This window comes from Danio rerio, chromosome 10 (genome assembly GCF_052040795.2).
Source record: "Danio rerio strain M-AB ecotype USA chromosome 10, GRCz13ab, whole genome shotgun sequence".
Lineage (NCBI taxonomy): Eukaryota > Metazoa > Chordata > Actinopteri > Cypriniformes > Danionidae > Danio > Danio rerio.
The window spans coordinates 38,752,631-38,773,489 of record NC_141030.1 but is presented as its reverse complement, the minus strand read 5'-3'; the positions used below and the strand labels follow the sequence as shown (position 1 = coordinate 38,773,489).

Sequence of the window (20,859 nt, the reverse complement as noted above, 5' to 3'; positions counted from 1 at the left end):
GATACAGACCTGTCAAATGTAAATATAACATACTACACTTTCAAGTGGTGCTTCTCCCTGGAAAACTTGTTTCATGATGCCAGTGTTTTCATTGTGGTTGCTAGGCTAATCAGAAAAACCTAAAATCCCAAGTCCCTAATATTCACATCCCCAGATAAAGCTCAACTCTCACCGTTAATGAGAGGCGATGGGAATTTCTTCCACACCAGGTCTATTGTCAGGCTGTATATGTAGACATGAAATAAAACACCTCTACGAGCTGCTCTGCTCACTTTAAGGCATCATGTCCATCCAGGCGATTCTGTTTAATGGTTTTATTCTCGTCACAGTGTGTAGTAAGACTCAACCCACTCTTCTTTTCATATTGGCCCTTAAAGACCTCGATGGCTGGCTGCTTTCTTGCTCCGCCGAGCACACTTATTCAGGACTAACAGTTTCCCTGAAGCAGACACGGGCCGTCTCTCATCCTCTTACATAAGAGCAGTGGAATGTGAATGTTATCCAGCCGAGTCGGCATGGCTGGATGACAGAATATTCCAGACACTTGCAGCACAAATACAATAGTTGTGTTTTCACTGTTGGGCCTAAAGGGAGTGTGGTAGTGCATGCCAGGGCCAATCGCATTTAACCTGTCACTTCCGGGGCTTAATCGGGAGTCAACGAAGCTTTCTCAAGACCAATGGGCAGGCTTTTTTGGCTTGTTGAATACCTAGGGCCAAAACTGTTCAGCTGGGGCCTGTCCTTGGTAATACAAGGTCCTTTTACAAGGACATTTACATTCCATTCTACACCGCTAGTGTCAAAGTTTGTTTGAGGACATTACAGAATCTAAATAACTAATCTAATTTGTAAATACAGAATCTAAATAACTAATAATCGCTGACATAAAATGGTCTTAAAATGACAATAATATCACTCATCTAGGAATGCACTAAATATGTTGGTTGCCATATCGATATTAGCCGATAAATGCTATTTTGTTTTTGTTATCATCATCATCATCATCATCATCATCAGCCAATAACAAAAAGAAGCCTATATCTTCAAGCTGATGAATTATTTGTTATTTTCTGTTGGTTGAATCACTTCACAGGCTTGATGGCAGCCACTTTTTATTTATTTTTTTATTTTAATAGTATTTTCATTACTGATATTTTGATGTTGGTTAATGTTCAGTGACTTTTTTGCTTTATTTAGGCATTATTTTTATTTATTTATTTTTGTCAGCCTACATTACCAACTAACATTTAAAACTAATTCAGCTTAAAACACGCACTCGTTTGTTTCTGAAATAACTCCCGATTGCAATAAGATGTGGATTCTTATTACTGCATGATAAAATTATATAAGAAATATAATGATATACAATGCTAAAGGATACTTAATTCTAAATGTTGCCATATTAAACACATAATATGCATATGAAATTACCAGAGACTGTATTGCTCTTTCTCTTCCATGTGCATTTGTTAATTTTGCACTTCTGCCTTATAACTAACCTCGATTCACTTATTTTGTCTTATAACGTTCTTGTTTTCGGTGAGAGCTTAATCTTTTTTTTTTTTTTTTGCCTAAAAGCGTAACAGTAATATACCGAGATGGGGAAAAAATTCTCAAATAGCATGATTTCATTAAAAACTAATAAAAACGCTTATCTGTGATGTTTATTCTTAATAAAGAAATGTTATTCAAACAGAAATACAAATCATCAGTTTTTTTCTGAATGCACTGATCTTAAACTTAACAAATTAGTTCATTCAAAAAAGTTTTTTGATTAATTCCCAGAACTTTTTAACCCTCTATAGTCTCCATTGATCACAAGATGTTCGAAGTCCAGAAAAAGAACCAAAAATAATGTTACTGAGGTTCATGTGACTTTAACTTTTATGTAGTTCAACTGTCATGAAAAGCTCCAAGAACACTTTTGTGTACCACAAAACTGCAAATATGAATTTGTTTCACTATATCTTCAGGTTTTGTATTATTTACTATGGGCTGTATGTTAAACTGCCATTAAAGTGAGCAGTGAAACATGCAAGCGTTGTAATGCCTGTAGTAAAATGCTCTCTGACAAACAAAACAAAGCCTTTTTTGGTGCACAAAAAAGTTTGTGGAGTTTCATGTAATTACAGTTTAACTACTTAAGTCTCTTGGAATATTTTGACAACGTTTTAGTTCCTTTTCTAGACTTTTGAACATTTTAAGATCATTGCTGTCTATGGAGTTTAAGAAAGCTGTCAGATTTCATCTAAAACATCTTAATATGTGTTCAGAAGATAAATGTAGGTTTCTGGGGATTAAAACGACATGAGTAATTAATTACATCATTGACATTTTTGGGTGAACTAACCCTTTAAAGTCCCTATCAGAGTGTTTTTGTGATGCAAATTAATAATTTTAAATTCCTATTTGTTTGAGGTACATTACTTGCATAAATTAATGCAATAATTTGTTTTTATTGTAAATTATTGGTCGTGCTCATTGTAAGCCCTTCCTCGCAATGTACTGAAAGCTCAATCGCAGCTAATGCTCCCTCAGTGTGTTTGTTTGCTTGTTCTTGTAGGCTCACGGTGTTCTTAGTTTTTCCACATTTATATATTGATTGTCGTATGATGGATGTAATCTTGCACACCAGTGTGACCTCATGACCCCGAAGGTGCAAAGCTCTGTAATAATCAGTGAATGCAGTCTGCATGGCGGATGAGAGCAGATTTGCTGACTGGGCTTCCCGTTCCCATTTCAGTAATGCTTCTCCATGTTTCAGAGTAATCGGAGGCTTTCAGCAGGGTTTCTGTCCTTTTGAAACTGAGGCATTAGGGAAAACACAACCACATAGGTGATGTGGGATGCCAGCGTTATGCAGTATTACTGTCATAAATTGCCTCACAGCAGGTTTATTCTAGGATATGCACATGGGGAAATATGCTGTTCAGTTTTTGCATCCTGGCCAGTCTGCTTTCCTAAAATAAAGGATCTTTCTATAGTTCAGTATTGAACATCTTTTGTATTTTCTCCCCCTGAAATATAAGACTACATAATGGAGCTGGGCGATACAGCAAACAAAACAAAACAAAAAAACTCCCAATAAAATCTTTCATATCAATAAATAATTTTTGACAATCCATTTAGGATTATTAGGATTTGTAAAAATGTATTAAACCACTTTATTTTAATTTACCAACATTACTAAGGCAAATAGTTTTAATAGTCAAAAACAAAAATGAGCAAAAACGTCTTGTCTATTATGTCTTATAATTAAATGAACATAAGTGTTAAGGAGACTCTTAAACCTGATAAATAAAATATTATAAAGTGTGTGCAATGGTAAAGTGTAAATGTTGAACAAAGCAAATTTTAAGGTAGATCAACATCTGTAATTCGAGTTGGATCGATAGACTATTCCATCGTCCATCGCTGATGGCGGATAGTAATCACAATGCTGAGCCGGCATCGCGATCCTCCGCCCAGCCCCTGTCTTAGCAACCCGCTCGTGAAAAATACACACTCAGGCCCCGTTTACACTTATTAGGGGTGTAACGATTTATCGTTGTACGATTTATTGCGATGCAAAAATGTCTCGATATGCATCGTGGCGTTATGACGATTTGATTACGATATGACGTCCGTTTTCTCTTATTAGTTGAGCTGTTTGCACGTGAGCTACGTTCCACCTGCTGTCGCACGTGAGTTCAGATTGCAGCAGCAGTAATGTTAGCAGACCAAGATGAGTGGAGTTGAAACAGAGGATGGCCCATCCTCTCAAAATCAGACGTCTGGCAACATTTCGGGTGTACAGTCATTGCTTTAGACTCGTCCGCTTTTTGACACGCATACTGGGTCACACATTCTAAGTTTTAAAGTCTTCACAGTGATTTACATACTTTGCACAGCGACAGGGATACCTCCTAATGGTGTTGAAAGAGTCACATACTGTATTTATAAGGTACAATTCACCCTAAAATATCATTCTGTCTTCATATAATGATGTATTGGCGGCCGCAAAATCACACATGACGTGAGCTGTTACTACAGAGGGCGGACTCTGATAGACGCGCGCGTATGGCAAGCCATTTTAGCATTTAAACCTTTGATCTGACTATCCATAAATATATTTAGAGATATCTCTAATTATAATTCGACTAGTCAAAATATAATTAGAGATATCTCTAAATGAATTTATTTAAATATGAAATATATTTATGGATAGTCAGAACAAAGGTTTAAATGCTAAAACGGCTTGCCATACGCGCGCGTCTGCTTCAGTGAACAGAACCTGCAGGTTATGACTAATAAAGTAGTAAACAACATTCAGTTTGTGGAACAGAGTGATCGTTCAGGAGCCGCGTGGGAAGTATGAACAGCACTTAGCAGTGGAAATGAAACCGAAAACGTACACATTATTTAAACAACCATATCGCATTTTAGAGTTATGATTACGACGAGCATAAAGCTAAATTTGAGTACAGAGGTACACAAAAATGCACGTCAACATGATACACTTGATAGCGCAGACATCAGCGACGCCGAAGAAATAGTAAACCTGCCTAAACTGCTGAAAAGAGCCACGACTGTCCTGTGTAATGATAAGACGGCCACCCTGTCACTCATCATGCCCAACATGAAGACAGCCATCCATAAGAACCTCTCAGACAGATACACATAAGTTCAGGATTATCTTATAGAACTGCTTATTACCTGGAAATGTGGATTTTTTTTGCACACACAAAAAACAAAGTGACCAAGCAAAGCCTTAAGCTCTTACTGTTAAATTCAATTGAATAGAAAGCTTATTTTTTTGCACCTTTACTTAAATTGTTCCTTAATTTTGTCTCTGTCATTTCAATAATATTTTTAAAGAAGTTTTTTAATTGTTTTATTTTCCAGAGACAGGCCTGTTTAATATATTTCCTAAAAGAATGTTCAGTTTAACAAGTTAAAACAAAAAAAAAAATGCATAAAAAATAGTTTACTTGGTAAAATTAGCATTTCAGTTAAATTTTCAATTTTTATTCCAAATATCGTGATACATATCGAATCGTGAACACTATATCGTGATACACATCGTATCGTGAGCTGAGTGTATCGTTACACCCCTAACACTTATACATCTTAGTTTTAAAATGGCATTTTGGAACGAATACGATTCACATCCACACTAGCGTTTCATCTAGCATTTCTGAAAAGCTCACCTTCCACGCTATACCGCTAAAATCGCACATCACATGACCACACACAAACTGTGCACACACAAACAGTCATACGCTCCAGCGTACATGTGTGTCTGAGTTCCATCAGTCAGCTGCCTCTATCTAACGACCTTCATTGGAAATAACCCTAAGCTTATTGGCATTCCTTCCAAGAGGCACAATCCGCATTCAGCAGCCACATTTAAATAAAACTATAGCGCTTTATACTATGTAAGAGTGTGTAAGACAGTGTTGGATATTCACTCTCCCCACCTACATTTCCCACCAATGTCAGGACTTGAAACTGTGACTTTTAGATTCCAAGTCCAACTTTTTAGGCCCATGGCTGCATAAACAGAAATTTATAAAGAAAGTTAAGTGTGCTTATTTTATTTTTTGTTGTTTGCCTATATTTCATTTAAATGATTTAATTAAATATCAGCAATTATAAGCATATGTTACAGTTTTAAATCACGAAGCCACAGTTCAAACTACAATTTAACGTTTTTCGAACCCTTTGAAATCTGTTTTAATTTTTTTATTTGTGTTTTATTAAATTTGTGATAAATTGGCTGTAGTGTGCGTGGGCATGTGTGTGAATAAGAATGTCAGGGGTATTTTCCCGGCACGGTGGTGGGTTGCAACTGTAAGGGTATCCACTGCGTAAAACAAAAGCCATATTAGTTGATGGTTCTTCCCGCTGTGGTGACCTCTGATAAATCAGGGACCGGGTCGAAGGAAAATGAATGAATGAAAAAATTTAAAATAATAATGAAAATTAAAATGTAAGCGTTTTTTTTTGTGTGTGTTTACATTTTAACAATGTTTACATTTTCAATTTTTTTTATATCTATTAAAATTAAAACATAAGTTTTGTGTGCACTTTTTAAAGTTTTAAACATTTTTTGTTGATTCTATTATTTTTATCTTTGTTGTTTTGTTTTGGTGTATATGTGCAAATATTTCCATTGATATTATCTTGATTTTTGTACATTTATTTTGTTAAGTGTAAAGCGCACATGCTGCTAAATGAGCATCTGGATGTTTTCTAACATTTCAAACCTCTCTTTACCCCTAAAGAAAGAAGGACAAACAACTGTGCTGTGAGTAGATTGGGCTCTTTATGCTTCTACTTGAGCTTGGAAGAGAATTTTAATCCAAATGCAAGGGATAAATTTTCCTCCAGTCTGATCTGCTTGATGGCTTCTCTAAGAGCGCTGTGTATGATATATGACCAGCTATATTTATTTTCTTGAGGCCGCACGTGACGCCGCATGTCAATCATTGCAGCTGTTGACTGCGCTCCAGTTTTAACCATGAGCTGCTGTTTTGGGCACAGTGGTAACACTACTACGTTCCCATTTCCAGCATGCACAAACACACAAGCTGAAGTGTGTCAAGGATCCAGTGTCCTTCCTTCTTGTGAGGACGTGTAAAGCAGAAGCAGCATGCATGGTTGTGGAAAATAAACAGCATGAAACAGGAAGAGCAAGCTGATTCAGTGACTGAATCATTTCTTTTGAATCGCTTTTAATGTATGATCATTTGATTGTCAATTTTTTGTGTTACAAAATGATTGTCCCTGGGAGTGCTTGTGCATGATTACTCACAAATATTGGAAACACTAGGGCTGGGCGATTTGGCCTAAAATCAAAATCTTAATTAGTTAAACATTTTTAAATTGATTACATTTAATGAACGATTATTTAATTAATTTATTTGCCTTCATAGTTAACTGACAAGTTTTGCTCACATATTACTATCTATATTACTATCTATGATTATTTATTGAACATCAATGTTAAACAACTGAAATTAAAACTTACATTGCCTTAAAACATAAATAACCTACACTTTTGGAAACTAAATAAATAATTTTCAGTGTTTTTCATATTAAAAGAAGAAAATAAGCAGTTTCTCTTATAAATAAAATAACTCTTGCATATCCTGTAAATAATATTTTAAACAGTGCATTTCTTGCATCTTCTGTAAACAAATATTTAAATAATAATTTTAATAATATTAAAGTAGTAAATAATAATTTTAATATAATGGGAATATGCCATCTCAAGGAATCTCTGGAGCAACTTCCAATCATCATCAATGTAGTGCAAAGTAAGGGTCAAGAATACTACTTGACCAGAGATCTGATGTGGCTGCAAAAGTGGCCGCAGAAGTACTGTATAATTCAGCCTTAGCTCTAATGTTGCTCCGCAAAAACGCCTTTAAAATCCTAGCTGGCCATGGGTTTTTTATGTTCCTTTGTGTCGAGTTTGTTCGTCTGTGTTTTGTATTTTTCTGAATGTTACCTTAATGTACAAGTAGCTCAGACCCACTCATTCAGAGGCAGGAAACCGGCGGACGTGCAACCAGTAAACCCAAAACTTGAGCTCCTTCAATGGACATGGCATTTGTAAACACTCGTTCCAACAGGCTCTTTGCTCTTCCGCGAATCTCCACCCTCATTACCGCTTTCAAGCCGACCAATCAAAGAGCTTGCGCTACACGACGTCGCAACGTGTAGTACAGTTTTTTTCAGCTTCGCCATCAGCCACAGCGAGGGGTATGCGACCACGCGGAGGCTGCGCCAGACCATACGCATGCACTCAACGCAGAAGTATAAATCGAGCAGGGGTCACACGGTCATGTGGTAGTGTCTTTCCTTCTTGTGAGGACGTGTAAAGCAGAAGCACCATGCATGGTTATGGAAAATAAACAGCATGAAACAGGAAGAGCAAGCTGATTCAGTGACTGAATCATTTCTTTTGAAACGCTTTTAGTGTATGATCGTCAGATTGAGCACATTCATTTTTTGTGTTGCACAATTGTTGTCCTTGGAAGTGCTTGTGCATGTTTACTCACAAATATTGGTGGTAGGGAAAGTAAGCAAAAAAATCGTCCTGGAAAATTTGATCGATTATAGGTTCTGAATGTCGCTTTCGATTACTTTTCGATGAATCGCCCAGCCCTAGGTAACACTTTACAATAAAGTTGTATTAGTTAATGTCAGTTAATGAATTTGTTAACATGAACAAACAATGAACAATACATTTATTATCATATCCATGTTAGTTAACATTAGTTAAAAAAAAAAGCCATTCATTGTTAGTTCATATTAACTCACAGTGCATAACTAATGTACCCCCTACACAATTTTCCATTTCAGTTGCAAGTACATCAACAAACTGAAATAAAAGTCTCTGGTTCAAGCAGACTTTTAAGCATTGAATTGATTTCAAATGAGCCCTTTCAAAGTAATTGCAAAATGATTGTATTATTAAACTCATGCTTTAAGAATTGTAATGTTTTCTGATATTAGATGCATTTAAACCTAGGGATCTCCAACACAATGTTTTAACATATTAAAATACCTCATGACCCGTTTTTTTTAAAAGAGGCAGCATTTTTGCAGCATATTATTATAATTCTTTGGGTGAAAAAACTCAACTCATCAATCTGAGTGTATCATTTATACTCCCTTACTGCAAAATGTTTGCTCTATTTGGATAAACTTAAATCCACAGTAAGTACATGGCCCTGTCAGACACCTATGCACTTCAGTAAATTGACAAAGCAGGTTAATGCATTGACATGTTTAGCAAAGTTCACATTTAAGCAATTAAAGATCTTACTTCGATGAAGAAAAACACGTAAATGCGTTTGTTTATTTCAAGCTTGTTAAATGTAATCAGGCTAAGAACATTACGGTTCCTGCAGCTCATAGGATTTCTGCAATATCATTTATTTTTAACCCTTGTGTCCTGTTGGATGTTTCATCCCCCACTCTGGGGTGAGTGGAGTCTTAATATAGCCACAACTTTCTCTGTTTTTCAGCAAATGAGAGAAATCTTATTTTGACATGTATTTTGGGGAAATGCTTTGAAAATTGTCAAAAAATCCACAATACCTTCTGGGTAAACTGACCACCCTTCGACTTCCATTATACTGACATTTTCTGATTGCAAAGCCCTGAATAATCATGCATTCCTGATTGTTGTTGGTTTTTTCTGTTTGGAAGAGGTAATTTTTATTTTTATTTTTTTTAACTGTTGATCATTAATTGCAGTGCAAAAAAAGCTTAATTTCTGACTTCTGTATGGAGTTTAGTGTGTGTGTCTGTGTGTGTCTGTGTGTGTCTGTGTGTGTCTGTGTGTGTCTGTGTGTGTCTGTGTGTGTCTGTGTGTGTGTGTGTGTGTGTGTGTGTGTGTGTGTGTGTGTGTGTGCGCATGCGTGTGCGTGTGCGTGTGTGTGTGCGTGCGTGAGTGAGACCTTTGCTCACTTATCTTGTCTGACAACATCAACTTGTCTGACAACATCAAAATAAGCAGCTCAGCTCTCAGAGCACAGTAAACATAGTAAGTGTATTCATGCACACACACTATAATTTGGTGTTTATACTCCATAGAACGTCGAATAAACGGCAGAAACTTTTTTCTAAAGGGTTAATGCTGCCAACTGATGAGCAACTGTAAAAATGACCCATTTGACCTCTTCCCAACAGGGAAAACCAGCAACAATCAAGAATGCATGATTATTTGGTATCATGGCCTGAAAAAAAGTCTTGTCGCCTATCCAAGTTTTAGGAACAACAGAAGTGGCTTATATGAAAGGCAAAGGCCTCCAGATTATGCTTATTTTAGCAAAATAAAATATGATCATGCCTTAATTGTTCATTATTTAATTAGGACAGTAAAGTCTGACTTTGCTTTGATAAAAGTCTTGTTACTTAACAGAAATAATGTACAGTATAGAATATAAAGTCACGGTGCAGTGGAAAGAATGAATATTGTGTATGACTCCCATGAGCTTGGAAGACTGCATTCATTCATCTCTGCAACGACTCAAACAACTTTTTAATAAAGTCATCTGGAACAGCAAAAAAAGCGTTCTTGCAGGACTCCCAGAGTTGGGTCGATGCGGGTTCCAGCAGGTCTTCTGCAGTATTTGTGATGATTGAGATGCAGTTCAACAGATCATTCATCGGAAAAATCTACCTTCTACCACTTTTCCAAATGATCAACTAGAAGTTATTATTTGCTGCTCATACAACTGAGATCGACGACAAGACTTTTATCAGGTAATTTAATGGAAGTGAATGGGGCAAAAACTGCCCCCTAATGAGAAGGTAGTAAATGTGAACAGTACACAAGCATTAAAGGTTTATTCCAGACATTAAAATTCTATTGCGAAAATCTCCACACCCAACCATGTTTTTTATTCATTCATTTATTCATTTTCTTTTCAGCTTAGTCCCTTTATTATTCTGGGGTCACCACAGGGAAATGAACCGCCAACTTATCTAGCATATCTTTTACGCAGCGGATGCCCTTCCAGCAGCAACCCATCTCTGGGAAACATCCATACACTTTTATTTACACTCATACACTACGGACAATTTAGCCTACCCAATTAACCTCTACCGCATGTCTTTGAACTGTGGGGAAAACCGGAGCACCCGGGGAAACCCACACGAACACAGGGAGAACATGCAAACTCCACTCAGAAACACCAACTGACCCAGCCAAGGCTCGAACCAGTGACCTTATGGCTGTGAGGCGACAGCACTACCTACTGCGCCACTTGAGATTGAGATTTATTACCTTCCAACACTGTTGTTGACAAAGTTTGACCTATTATTTGTTATAGTTAGTCTATTTTGCAGTGCCATTTTATTGCTTTCTCGCTTGTGAATGGACAATCACTTAATGCAAGTCAAATGCAGCCACCGGGCTGTTAAAATGTTTTGTTTGTCTGCTCGGTGCTCAACACAACAGCTGACTGTTTTGGTGTTCATTACAGCTTTTTAGTCAGAGAATGAAAGTCAGGGAATTTAGAATGGGAACCGTGAAGCGTGCATGTAAACACACTCACTGACACACTCATTTTACATATAGTGCACATCTCGATGAGATGCTCTTGATTAGTTTGAAGCACATTGATGATGTAATTGAATGTTCTTTATCTATAGTGGGAAATGGAAAGATGATTTAATGGTACAATGAAAAGGCAAATGACGTTGATTGCACTGGATACGATTACGGTTTCCATGACTGCGACCCTCAGTCTTCGCCCTTGGCAAATCTGCTAATCTCCGAGCACTTGTTTTCTAAGCAGTTACACGGATTACAAGGTCTGCTTTCTTTTCTCTTGTCTGGATCTTCATTCTTGGCATTCTCACCAGGAGTCAGTCACTTGTTGCTGAGGCCAGTGTTACACAAGCACCATTCAGTATTTCATCACCACGGGGTTTGATTCAGAACGTTTCTTCCTCTGTCTGCGTTCAGAGACCATGCTAGATATGCAAATCGTGTTATTTATTTATTTATTTATTTTTTGTTTGCAAGTTGACACAGATTTTCTGTTTTGACTATGTGCCTCAAAGAGTTGTTTACTGAGATGAGCATAACTTTTTTTCCTAGCAGAGGTGTATTTATTAATTTTTAGCTGTCAGAGATGCATTTTATTACTATTGCATTTTAAATACTTTTTCACATACATGTTAACACTATTTTAGCATCTATTAAAATATTTCCATTTATTTTAGTATTGTATATTGTATTGTAATGTATTTAAGGGTGCTTTCACACCTGCCTTATTTAGTTCGATTGAATCGCACTAGAGTTCGTTTCCCCTTTTGGTACGGTTCGTTTGGGCAGGTGAGAATGCAGCAATTGTACTCGAGTGTGCACCAAAAGCGGACCAAATAATCGAACCGAGACCTGCTTGAAGAGGTGGTCTCGGTACGCTTTCAAACGAACCCTGGAGCGGTTCCTTTGTGGTGAGAATATGATCCGTATTAAACAGGTCCAACCGTAAAAAGTACTGCGCCTTCTGGACTAATTCAGCTGCCGTAGGCCGATGCGCTGTGCATTATGGGATATGGAGGAAAAATATTTGTTGACAGCGCTTTACCAACACACAGAGACAGAGAGAGAGGGAAAACATTACCTGATGGATCGTTGGTAATATTTCCGCAAGATGACCATGTCGCAGTTTAGCTAAATTAATTCACGTCTCCTCCTGAAGTGACGAGTGATGCATTAAACAGTTTTCCAGTCGTGGCCACGCTTCATTTTCGTAATGTATAGTGTCTAAAGCAGGGATACAATCAGTCAGCGCAGTCGTCCCTCCAAAGTAACAGGTTTTGTTTACCTGCGGGAGTTCACTGGCATTTTCCCGCACGTGAATTCTGACCAATCAATAAGCAGTTTAGCAAATATGTTCAACAACATCTGGCCAATGAGAGATGTGGATTTTGTCAGATGACTGCATTTTGGTTCGTTTCAACTGGTTCGAACTAAAGCCAGCAGTGTGGTGTGAAAACGACCCAAAGACGGCAGAAGATGCAACAACGTATCATTTATTACCCTTGGTCCGGAACAAATGAAGCGAACTATAGATATGAAAGCAGCCTAAGACATATAAAACATGTCGGGCAAAGTGCTTTCCATTAATATCTTACAAAATAAAATAAACAAAGTTAAAACAACCAAACATTGAAAGAGCATGACAAACACTACAGGCACACGTCAACATATGCACCTGTTCACTCTAAGTGCTCTTTAAAAAGTGCTTAAAAATGACCTAATGAGGTACTACATCTAATGTCCAAAGGCAGGTCTTTCCAGTGGCAATCCCTGCAACTGAAAAGGCACAGTCACCTTTAGATATTTGGCAGTATTTTGGACCCTTTAAAAGAAATTTGTGGGGATGACAAAAAAAAACTGAATTGTCAAGCAAGACTGAATCATGTCTGAAATATATTCAGGAGTTCGACCATACAACGCTTTAAAAATGTGCAGTAAGAGCTTAAATTGAACTGTTAACCAATAAAGCTAGCACTGGGGAAACACTAACTTGTTTTCTTGGCTCCAGTGAGCAATTTGTTGCAGTGCTTTGTACTAATTGAAGACGATTCAACAATCCAGCAGCAATTACACACATAGAATTACAGTAGTCCAGTCCAGACAAAATAAAAGCATGTAAAACACACAAAAAGTCATTAAACGACAGAGAACTTTTTATCTTTGCAAAGTTTTTTTAATTGAAAGAAATGGTTCTTTACTACTGAGTTCACCTGCTCACAAATTTGAACTCCGTATTAAAGACCACTCCTTAGTTTTCTTTTCTTTTTTCTTTTCCTTTCTTTTCTTTTCCTTTATATGTTCTTAATGTGTACATTCATTCATTTTCTTTTCGGCTTTAGTCCCTTTATTAATCTATGGTCACCACAGTGGAATGACCTGCCAACTTATCTAGCATATGTTTTACGCAGCGGATGCCAGCTGCAACCCATCACTGGGAAACATTTGTGTGCTCTCATTCACACGTATACGCTAAGGACAATTTAGCTTACCCAATTCAACTGTACCGCATGTCTTTGGACTGTGGGGGAACCGGAGCACCCTGAGGAAACCCACACGAGCATGGGTAGAACATGCAAACTTCACACAGAAATGCCAACTGACCCTTCGAACCAGAGACCTTCTTGCTGTGATGCGACAGAGCTAACCACTGAGCCACTGTGTCGCCTTTGTTATATTATATAAAATATAATAAGTTTTTAATACAATTGCTATATTTACAATACATAGAATATTTGATACAATAGAGAAAATGTAGATTATGTTTTGTATATGAAAACATTTTATATGTATATTTCTGTTTAATGGAGAGATTTTTTTCAAAACATTTCTAAACATAATAGTTTTAATAAGTCATCTCTAGTAACTGATTTATTTTATCTTTGCCATGATGACAGAAAATAATATTTTACTAGATATTTTTCAAGACACTTCTATACAGCTTAAAGTGACATTTAAAGGTTTAACTAGGTTAATTAGGTTAACTGGGCAGGTTAGGGTAATTAGGCAAGTTATTGTCTAACGATGGTTTGTTCTGTAGACGGTCGGAAAAAAATAGCTTAAAGAGGCTAATAATATTGTTTTTAAATGGTGTTTAAACAATTAAAAACTGCTTTTATTCTAGCCGAAATAAAACAATTAAGACTTTCTCCAGAAAAAAAAAATATTATCAGACATACTGTGAAAATGTCCTTGCTCTGTTAAACATCATTTGGGAAATATTTAAAAAAAGAAAAAAATTTAATGGGACTAATAATTCTGACTTCAACTGTATATGTATGTTTTTATGTAAACTTTGTAAGCTTTGCCAATACATTTGTAACGTCATGCCAATGAAGCAATTATAGAATTGAGAGAGAGAGAGAGAATATTTTAGATTTATTCTGTGTTCTTGTGTGCATTTAAACATTCTGTCTCTTAAACATGAAAATGTGTAATTCCTAGTATGGTTAAAACAAAATATTAAATATTCCAAAATATTAAATAAAAATGAAAAAGTAGCATTTCAAATTTTGCTTTAGTGAAGCAGATTTTAAGGTTTTGTTTTGTGTGGCTCACTGTGTCCCGCAGTGGTGATTTGATTTCTGGGTTGCCCTGGCTTATGTTGATCCTGGGAGATTCTGTGTTCAGAATATTGTAGTTAAAGTGCTCCAAACTCCTTGTGCTCATATTCCCTGTCAGAGCCAGTCGTTTGTGTGTTTTTGTGTGTGTGTGTGTGTGTGTGTGTGTGTGTGTGTGTGTGTTTAACATTCAGTACCTCTATTTATAATCGCACTCTACAGTGTTCTTTCCTGTTATTCAGTCTTTGCTGTGAAGTGCAGGAAATTGGTTTATCGTAAGACGCTGAATGAATTTGGCTTTTGCCTCCCTCAGCTGTGAGCCGATGTCTGCAGCAGAAAAGCTCAAGCAGACGTCTGAAGTCTTGAGTTTAGTGGTACATTGTGTGCAGACGTTACTGGAAATAAAGCATACATGTGGCCAAGTGTCAGCAACTCACAGTAACCTTGAAGCAGAATGAAGGTAAATGAAACCACCAGTGCTGAGTCTGACTAATCCACCGGTTAATGCTGCTTTATGTTTGTGTGCTCTGCTCTTAAAGGGACAGCACAGTCAGGGGTTGACCATGAGAAGTGGGCAGCCTTTTTCTTTCTTTCTTTCTTTCTTTCTTTCTTTCTTTCTTTCTTTCTTTCTTTCTTTCTTTCTTTCTTTCTTTCTTTCTTTCTTTCTTTCTTTCTTTCTTTCCTTAAAAGAAAGTTATATGTTTGAAACAATATGAGAGGAAGTAAATGAATGTCAGAATTGAGTTGTTTTTTCTTTTAAGAGCAATTTTTGAGTGTGTGTGTGTGCGTGTGTGTGTCCCACGCTGGTGTTTGATGATGACTGCTCTGTGGCATGATTAATCTCAAAACATGTTTGAACAAAACTCGGCTCTGACACAAATGGCACAATCTAACACAAACCCAACACACAAAGGCACCCAGCGGCACTCGATCTGTGCCTGCGCCGTTTATTTGTTCTTGGCCTACTTAAGCTACAGGCAGATTTGCGTTTTTACTTTTCTCAACAAAACAGGAAGTGATACTGTCAGGTGCTGATTTGAAAGTGATTAATAAACGCCTCTGCTTAAAGCTCAGTTGAAGGATCAGTTGGAGGTAAAATTAAAGGTGGAGGAGAGTGGGTTTAGATGCAGAACACTGGTGTTGTATATGTTATAAACAGTTTTTAACATTTAACAAAGTTAATATTTATCAGTGTCTAATCATCTCTTTCTTAAGCAGGAAATCTGCTTTTTAGGATGATTTCTAAGGATTATGCGACACTGAAAACTAGAATAATAATGCTGACAATTCTGTCTTGCTTCAGAATAATAAATTCCATTTTAAAGCGTATTGTTTAATTGTTAAAAATTGTAATTATATTTCACGGTTTAACAATTTTATAGAGTATAAAATTGTCACACAGTCCCACAATCTCTAGTGTGAATGCGGAATTAGAGACTTTTTAAAAACAAAATGTAAAGACCACAAACATTTGAAGACCACTGACTTTAAAGACCACTGTCTTTAAAGGTGCTGTATGTAAGTTTTTGACTCTTCTATAGCATAAAAATACCATTATTGGGCTGTCTGCACCAGACGCAACTCAACAGATATTTAAATACAGCCATTTAGAAGCACAAAATAGTGCACTTACTGCACTCCAGCGAAGTGGTAAGGTTTCTAATCACTTTGATACATGTTAAACCTCTTTAACATTATAAAATGTACACGTTGGATCAGTGGTATGTGTTTGCTTGCACTAAGACACAGTTTTAGACTTCAATTTCAAACGGTTTTAAGATCTAAGGTAAACTGTCTGCTTAGTATTGCCGTACATGTCATGTAAAACGGCATTCAAACACACATTTTTAGCATTTACCACATTTACCAGACGTAAATTAGCTTTATAGCTAACTCTGGCTCAACATGTCATGTTGTACATCAGGGGTTTCAAACTCAATTCCTGGAGGGCCGAAGCCCTGCACAGTTTAGTTCCAATCCTGCTCCAACACACTTACCTGTAGGTTTCAAACGAGCCTGAAGGACTCAATTAGTTTGATCAGGTGTGTTTAATTAGGGTTGGAACTAAACTGTGCAGAGCTGCGGCCCTTTTGGAACTGAGTTTGACACCTGTGTTGTACATTGTCCCTATAGAAAGAAAGAAAGAAAGAAAGAAAGAAAGAATGCATGAGGTGCACTGGAGGTAAACCTTCTAAAATAAAAATGTAGGTGTTGGTTAGAACAAAAACTGCTTTTAATATGGACAATTTTCCTTCTATCCAGTGCCGTTGCTTTTATATATATCACAACTTAAATCAGCCTTTAATCAGCCTTTAGGTTTGATAGTCAGGTACACACCTGTTGATGTCGCCAATCTGGCAATTGTATTTTGAACCAGGGGTGCAATACCTAGTTCTTCCACTGGGTGTTAATAATAAATGCAATAATAATTTAAGTGTAAGCTGTGCCAGAGGTTTAACTTTTATAAAACATTTCTAAAATGTTATATAATAATAATAAACGTGAAATTATTTCATTGTTTGAATGTTTTTACTAGCTAGTTGATCAAAACGTGTCCAATGTATAGTAAAAAGTTATTCTATGTTATTACATTTTGTTTGCTACATTTATATTTTTCAAATATATATATATATATATATATATATATATATATATATATATATATATATATATATATATATATATATATATATATATATATTTTAAACATTTTTGGGACAAAATGATTAGCCCCTTTAAGCTAATTTTTTTTCTTCCTGTAATCTACAGAACAAACCATCATTATACAATAACTTGCCTAATTACCCTAACCTGCCTAGTTCACCTTATTAACCTAGTTAAGCCTTTTAATGTCACTTTAAGCTGTATAGAAGTATCTTGAAAAATATCTAGTAAAATATTATTTACTGTCATCATGACAAAGATAAAATAAATCAGTTACTAGAAATAAGTTTTTAAAACTATTATGCTTAGAAATGTGCTGAAACAATCTTTCCAGAACAGAAATTGGGGGAAAAAATAAACAGGGGAGCTAATAATTCAGGGCGGCTAATAATTCTGACTTCAAGTGTGTGTGTGTGTGTGTGTGTGTGTGTGTGTGTGTGTGTGTGTGTGTGTGTGTGTGTGTGTGTGTGTGTGTGTGTGTGTGTGTGTGTGTGTGTGTGTGTGTGTGTGTGTATATATTTTTATATATATATATATATATATATATATATGGGCGAGGCAGTGGCGCAGTAGGTAGTGCTGTCGCCTCACAGCAAGAAGAAGGTCGCTGGTTCGAACCTCGGCTCAGTTGGCGTTTCTGTGTGGAGTTTGCATGTTCTCCCTGCCTTCTTGTGTGTTTCCTCCGGGTGCTCCGGTTTCCCCCACAGTCCAAAGACATGTGGTACAGGTAAATTGGGTAGGCTAAATTGTCCGTACTGTATGATTGTGCGCGTGAATGTGTGTGTGGTTTCCCAGAGATGGGTTGCGGCTGGAAGGGCATCCGCTGCGTAAAAAAACTTGCTGGATAAGTTGGCGGTTCATTCCTCTATGGCGACCCCGAATTAATAAAGGGACTAAGCTGACAAAAAAATGAAAGAATAAATGAATATATATATATATATATATATATATATATATATATATATATATATATATATATATATATATATATATATATATATTCGATATGAAAAAAAACAACTCTATCCTTTTCAATTTTGTCTGTATATCAGTTGTTTTATCCTGAATGCAATAAATTCTTCTCATTTTATTTAATAGCAGACAAACTAAAATTCATAGTACATATACATTTTTAACTCTCATATTTTTGGCCTAGATGATGTAAGTAAAATGTGACACACACACTCTCCCCATCCACATATAAATAGTCTTTCTTTGCTTCCTCTTTCATTTGTTTCTCATTATTCTTTAAATATTTGAGCAGCCTAAAGAGCACATTTTTAGCTTTTCTCATTTTTCTTCTTTCTGGAAGCTGTTAAAAGAGTTCCCTTGAAACTCCTACATAAAGTTGATTTGGACTGGATATTTTATGTAATCTCTCAGATGATATATTTATTTAGGACGTTCACTTAAATCTTTGGTTTTGTTGGTTCGACTGAGCCGTTTTCTTTATTTATTTGTGTCTGCAAGCACAATTACACTTTTATTAATGCAAATCAACATGTTATGCCACTGTCAAAATAATAATGATAATATACAATTATTCCTTCACTTTTTTTATCAGTTTATTAAACTTTAGAGATTTAACAGTCATTTTACAGAGAAATTTAAACAAATATTATTATCACCCCTTTCCTCTAAACAAGATGAAATTACATTTATCTAAGAGAGAAAATAAAAAATAATAATGATAATAATTAAATAATAAATTAAATAATAATGATAAAAATAAACAAAAATATTCAATAAACTAAATGACAACAAATAATAAAAAAAAAATCAATAAATTAAAAAATAAAAAACCTGTACAATATACACATATACCTTTATAAACCAATATTACAGACATTAATCCTCAGGTATTTATGCAATGTACTTAATTACATTTGCATTGCAATTGAATGGCCCTAAGATTTAAATTTAACAGTTTGCAGAGATACTGACATGCAAATTCTAAATGAGTCCCATGTTTTAGAAAAAGCCCTAGTATTGCTATTTATTGTAAACCTGATTTTTTTCCAAATTGATAAAGCTCATTGCATCTCGCAACCAGTTGTCAAAACTCAGGCGAAATCTTTGTTTCCATAATAAAAGAATACACCGTCTTGCTAACAGTGTCAACAATGCCAGGGCGTTTGCAGTACAGCTCAATAACCCTGCTATATTTGGAGAAAGTCCATCTTTGTCACAGAAGAGAAACACTTAATAGCTAAAAAGATCCATCACTTTTTTCGTTACTTTGACCTGTTTGGAGGTTTACTAGCAGTTGTTTAGTGCTTAAAAACATTAGCCAAGCTATATTTGATGTTTTCCTGTTGGTTTAAGATGTGTGTACTAGCCGTTATTTCTTTGTTTTAAAAAGAAGTGTCCTAAGATCAGATGGTGAGCAATTTAAAGCTTTGTGCTGTGCTGATTACATTTATTATCACATTTAAGCAGTAAAAAAGCCAAAAAACAAGGTGTCTGAATCAAGGACTGCTGGGAACACACTGTTCTGAACCCCTTTACAGACAATAAGTGGAAGGAGAATTGTGTAGAGCCATTTCTGACGCTCTTCAACAACAATAACAGCTTGTTCTGAAAATGCGTCATTTCGACGTAATTCTATATTTACATACTTTGCATTTCAGCACAGCAGGTCTAAAACATTTTGAGCTTGTCCACTTTTAATCACTTACTCGGGTAGTTGAAATGGCTTTACACTGTATTCATGACTGAATGCATTTAATCAGCTACAAAAGAACTACACTTTGCCTACCGACCCAACACTAGGGGGGTAGGCAATACCGTTTTTGTTTAGTTTATTTAATATGATACCCAAACTTCTTGTTAAAATTTAATGCTATTGTTTCCTCCGGGTGCTCTGGTTTCTCCCACAGTTCAAAGACATGTGCTATAGGTGAATTGAATTAACTAAATGGGCCGTAGTGTATGTGTGGGGATAAATGTGAGAGTGTGTATGGGTGTTTCCTAGTACTGGGTTGTGGCTGGAATGGCATCCGCTGCATATTATTTATGCTGAAGTAGTTGGCAGTTCATTCCGCTGTGGTGACCCTTGATAAATAAAGGATTAACCAAAGAAGAATGAACAAATGAATGATTGAATGAAAGGGGCTTTTTTATATAAGGGTGTATGTGAAATGTTATATTATATTTGTAAAATAATGCTTATTTTAGCACTATTATAAGTAAAGAAATATATTCTTTGTATTTTAATTATTTATTTTGCATAAATATGGATAAAATAGTGTAATATTGATCTAATATCTAATTATAGTATAAATTAACTGAAATGTCATGTTTTGTTTGTTTTTAAACAGGTTTTTGTTTTTCTCTTTTTTGTGTTTATAAGCCTAAAAAAGTAAAAATAGGCATTGATTTGCTCCACTTTTTTAATGAAGGTTTTCATGGTTACATTATAAAGAGATGAGCAACATTTTCATACAGTGTATTCAAGATATATCGCGTTTCAATCAGGCTTGGTGTTGAGGAAAAGGAACATGGTGAAATTATATTGCTTTAAGTCCATTTCACTTTTAACTTTCTGTCCTGAAATCACAGTGACCTATAAAACACAGTGGCTGT

At 35.9% G+C, this 20,859-nt stretch overlaps 1 protein-coding gene and 1 long non-coding RNA gene across 2 annotated transcripts in view; one reads left to right on the top strand and one right to left on the bottom strand.

Annotated features, from left to right (window-relative positions):
• The window catches only part of zgc:110006, a 40,167-nt gene that overhangs the window by 12,785 nt on the left and 6,523 nt on the right, over window positions 1-20,859 (top strand).
• On the bottom strand, window positions 1,007-7,081 carry LOC147842151 (uncharacterized). The gene is made up of 2 exons (XR_015501367.1): window positions 5,101-7,081; window positions 1,007-3,521 (listed from the first exon to the last, which is right to left on the bottom strand). It is a non-coding gene; the product is annotated as an uncharacterized LOC147842151 (long non-coding RNA).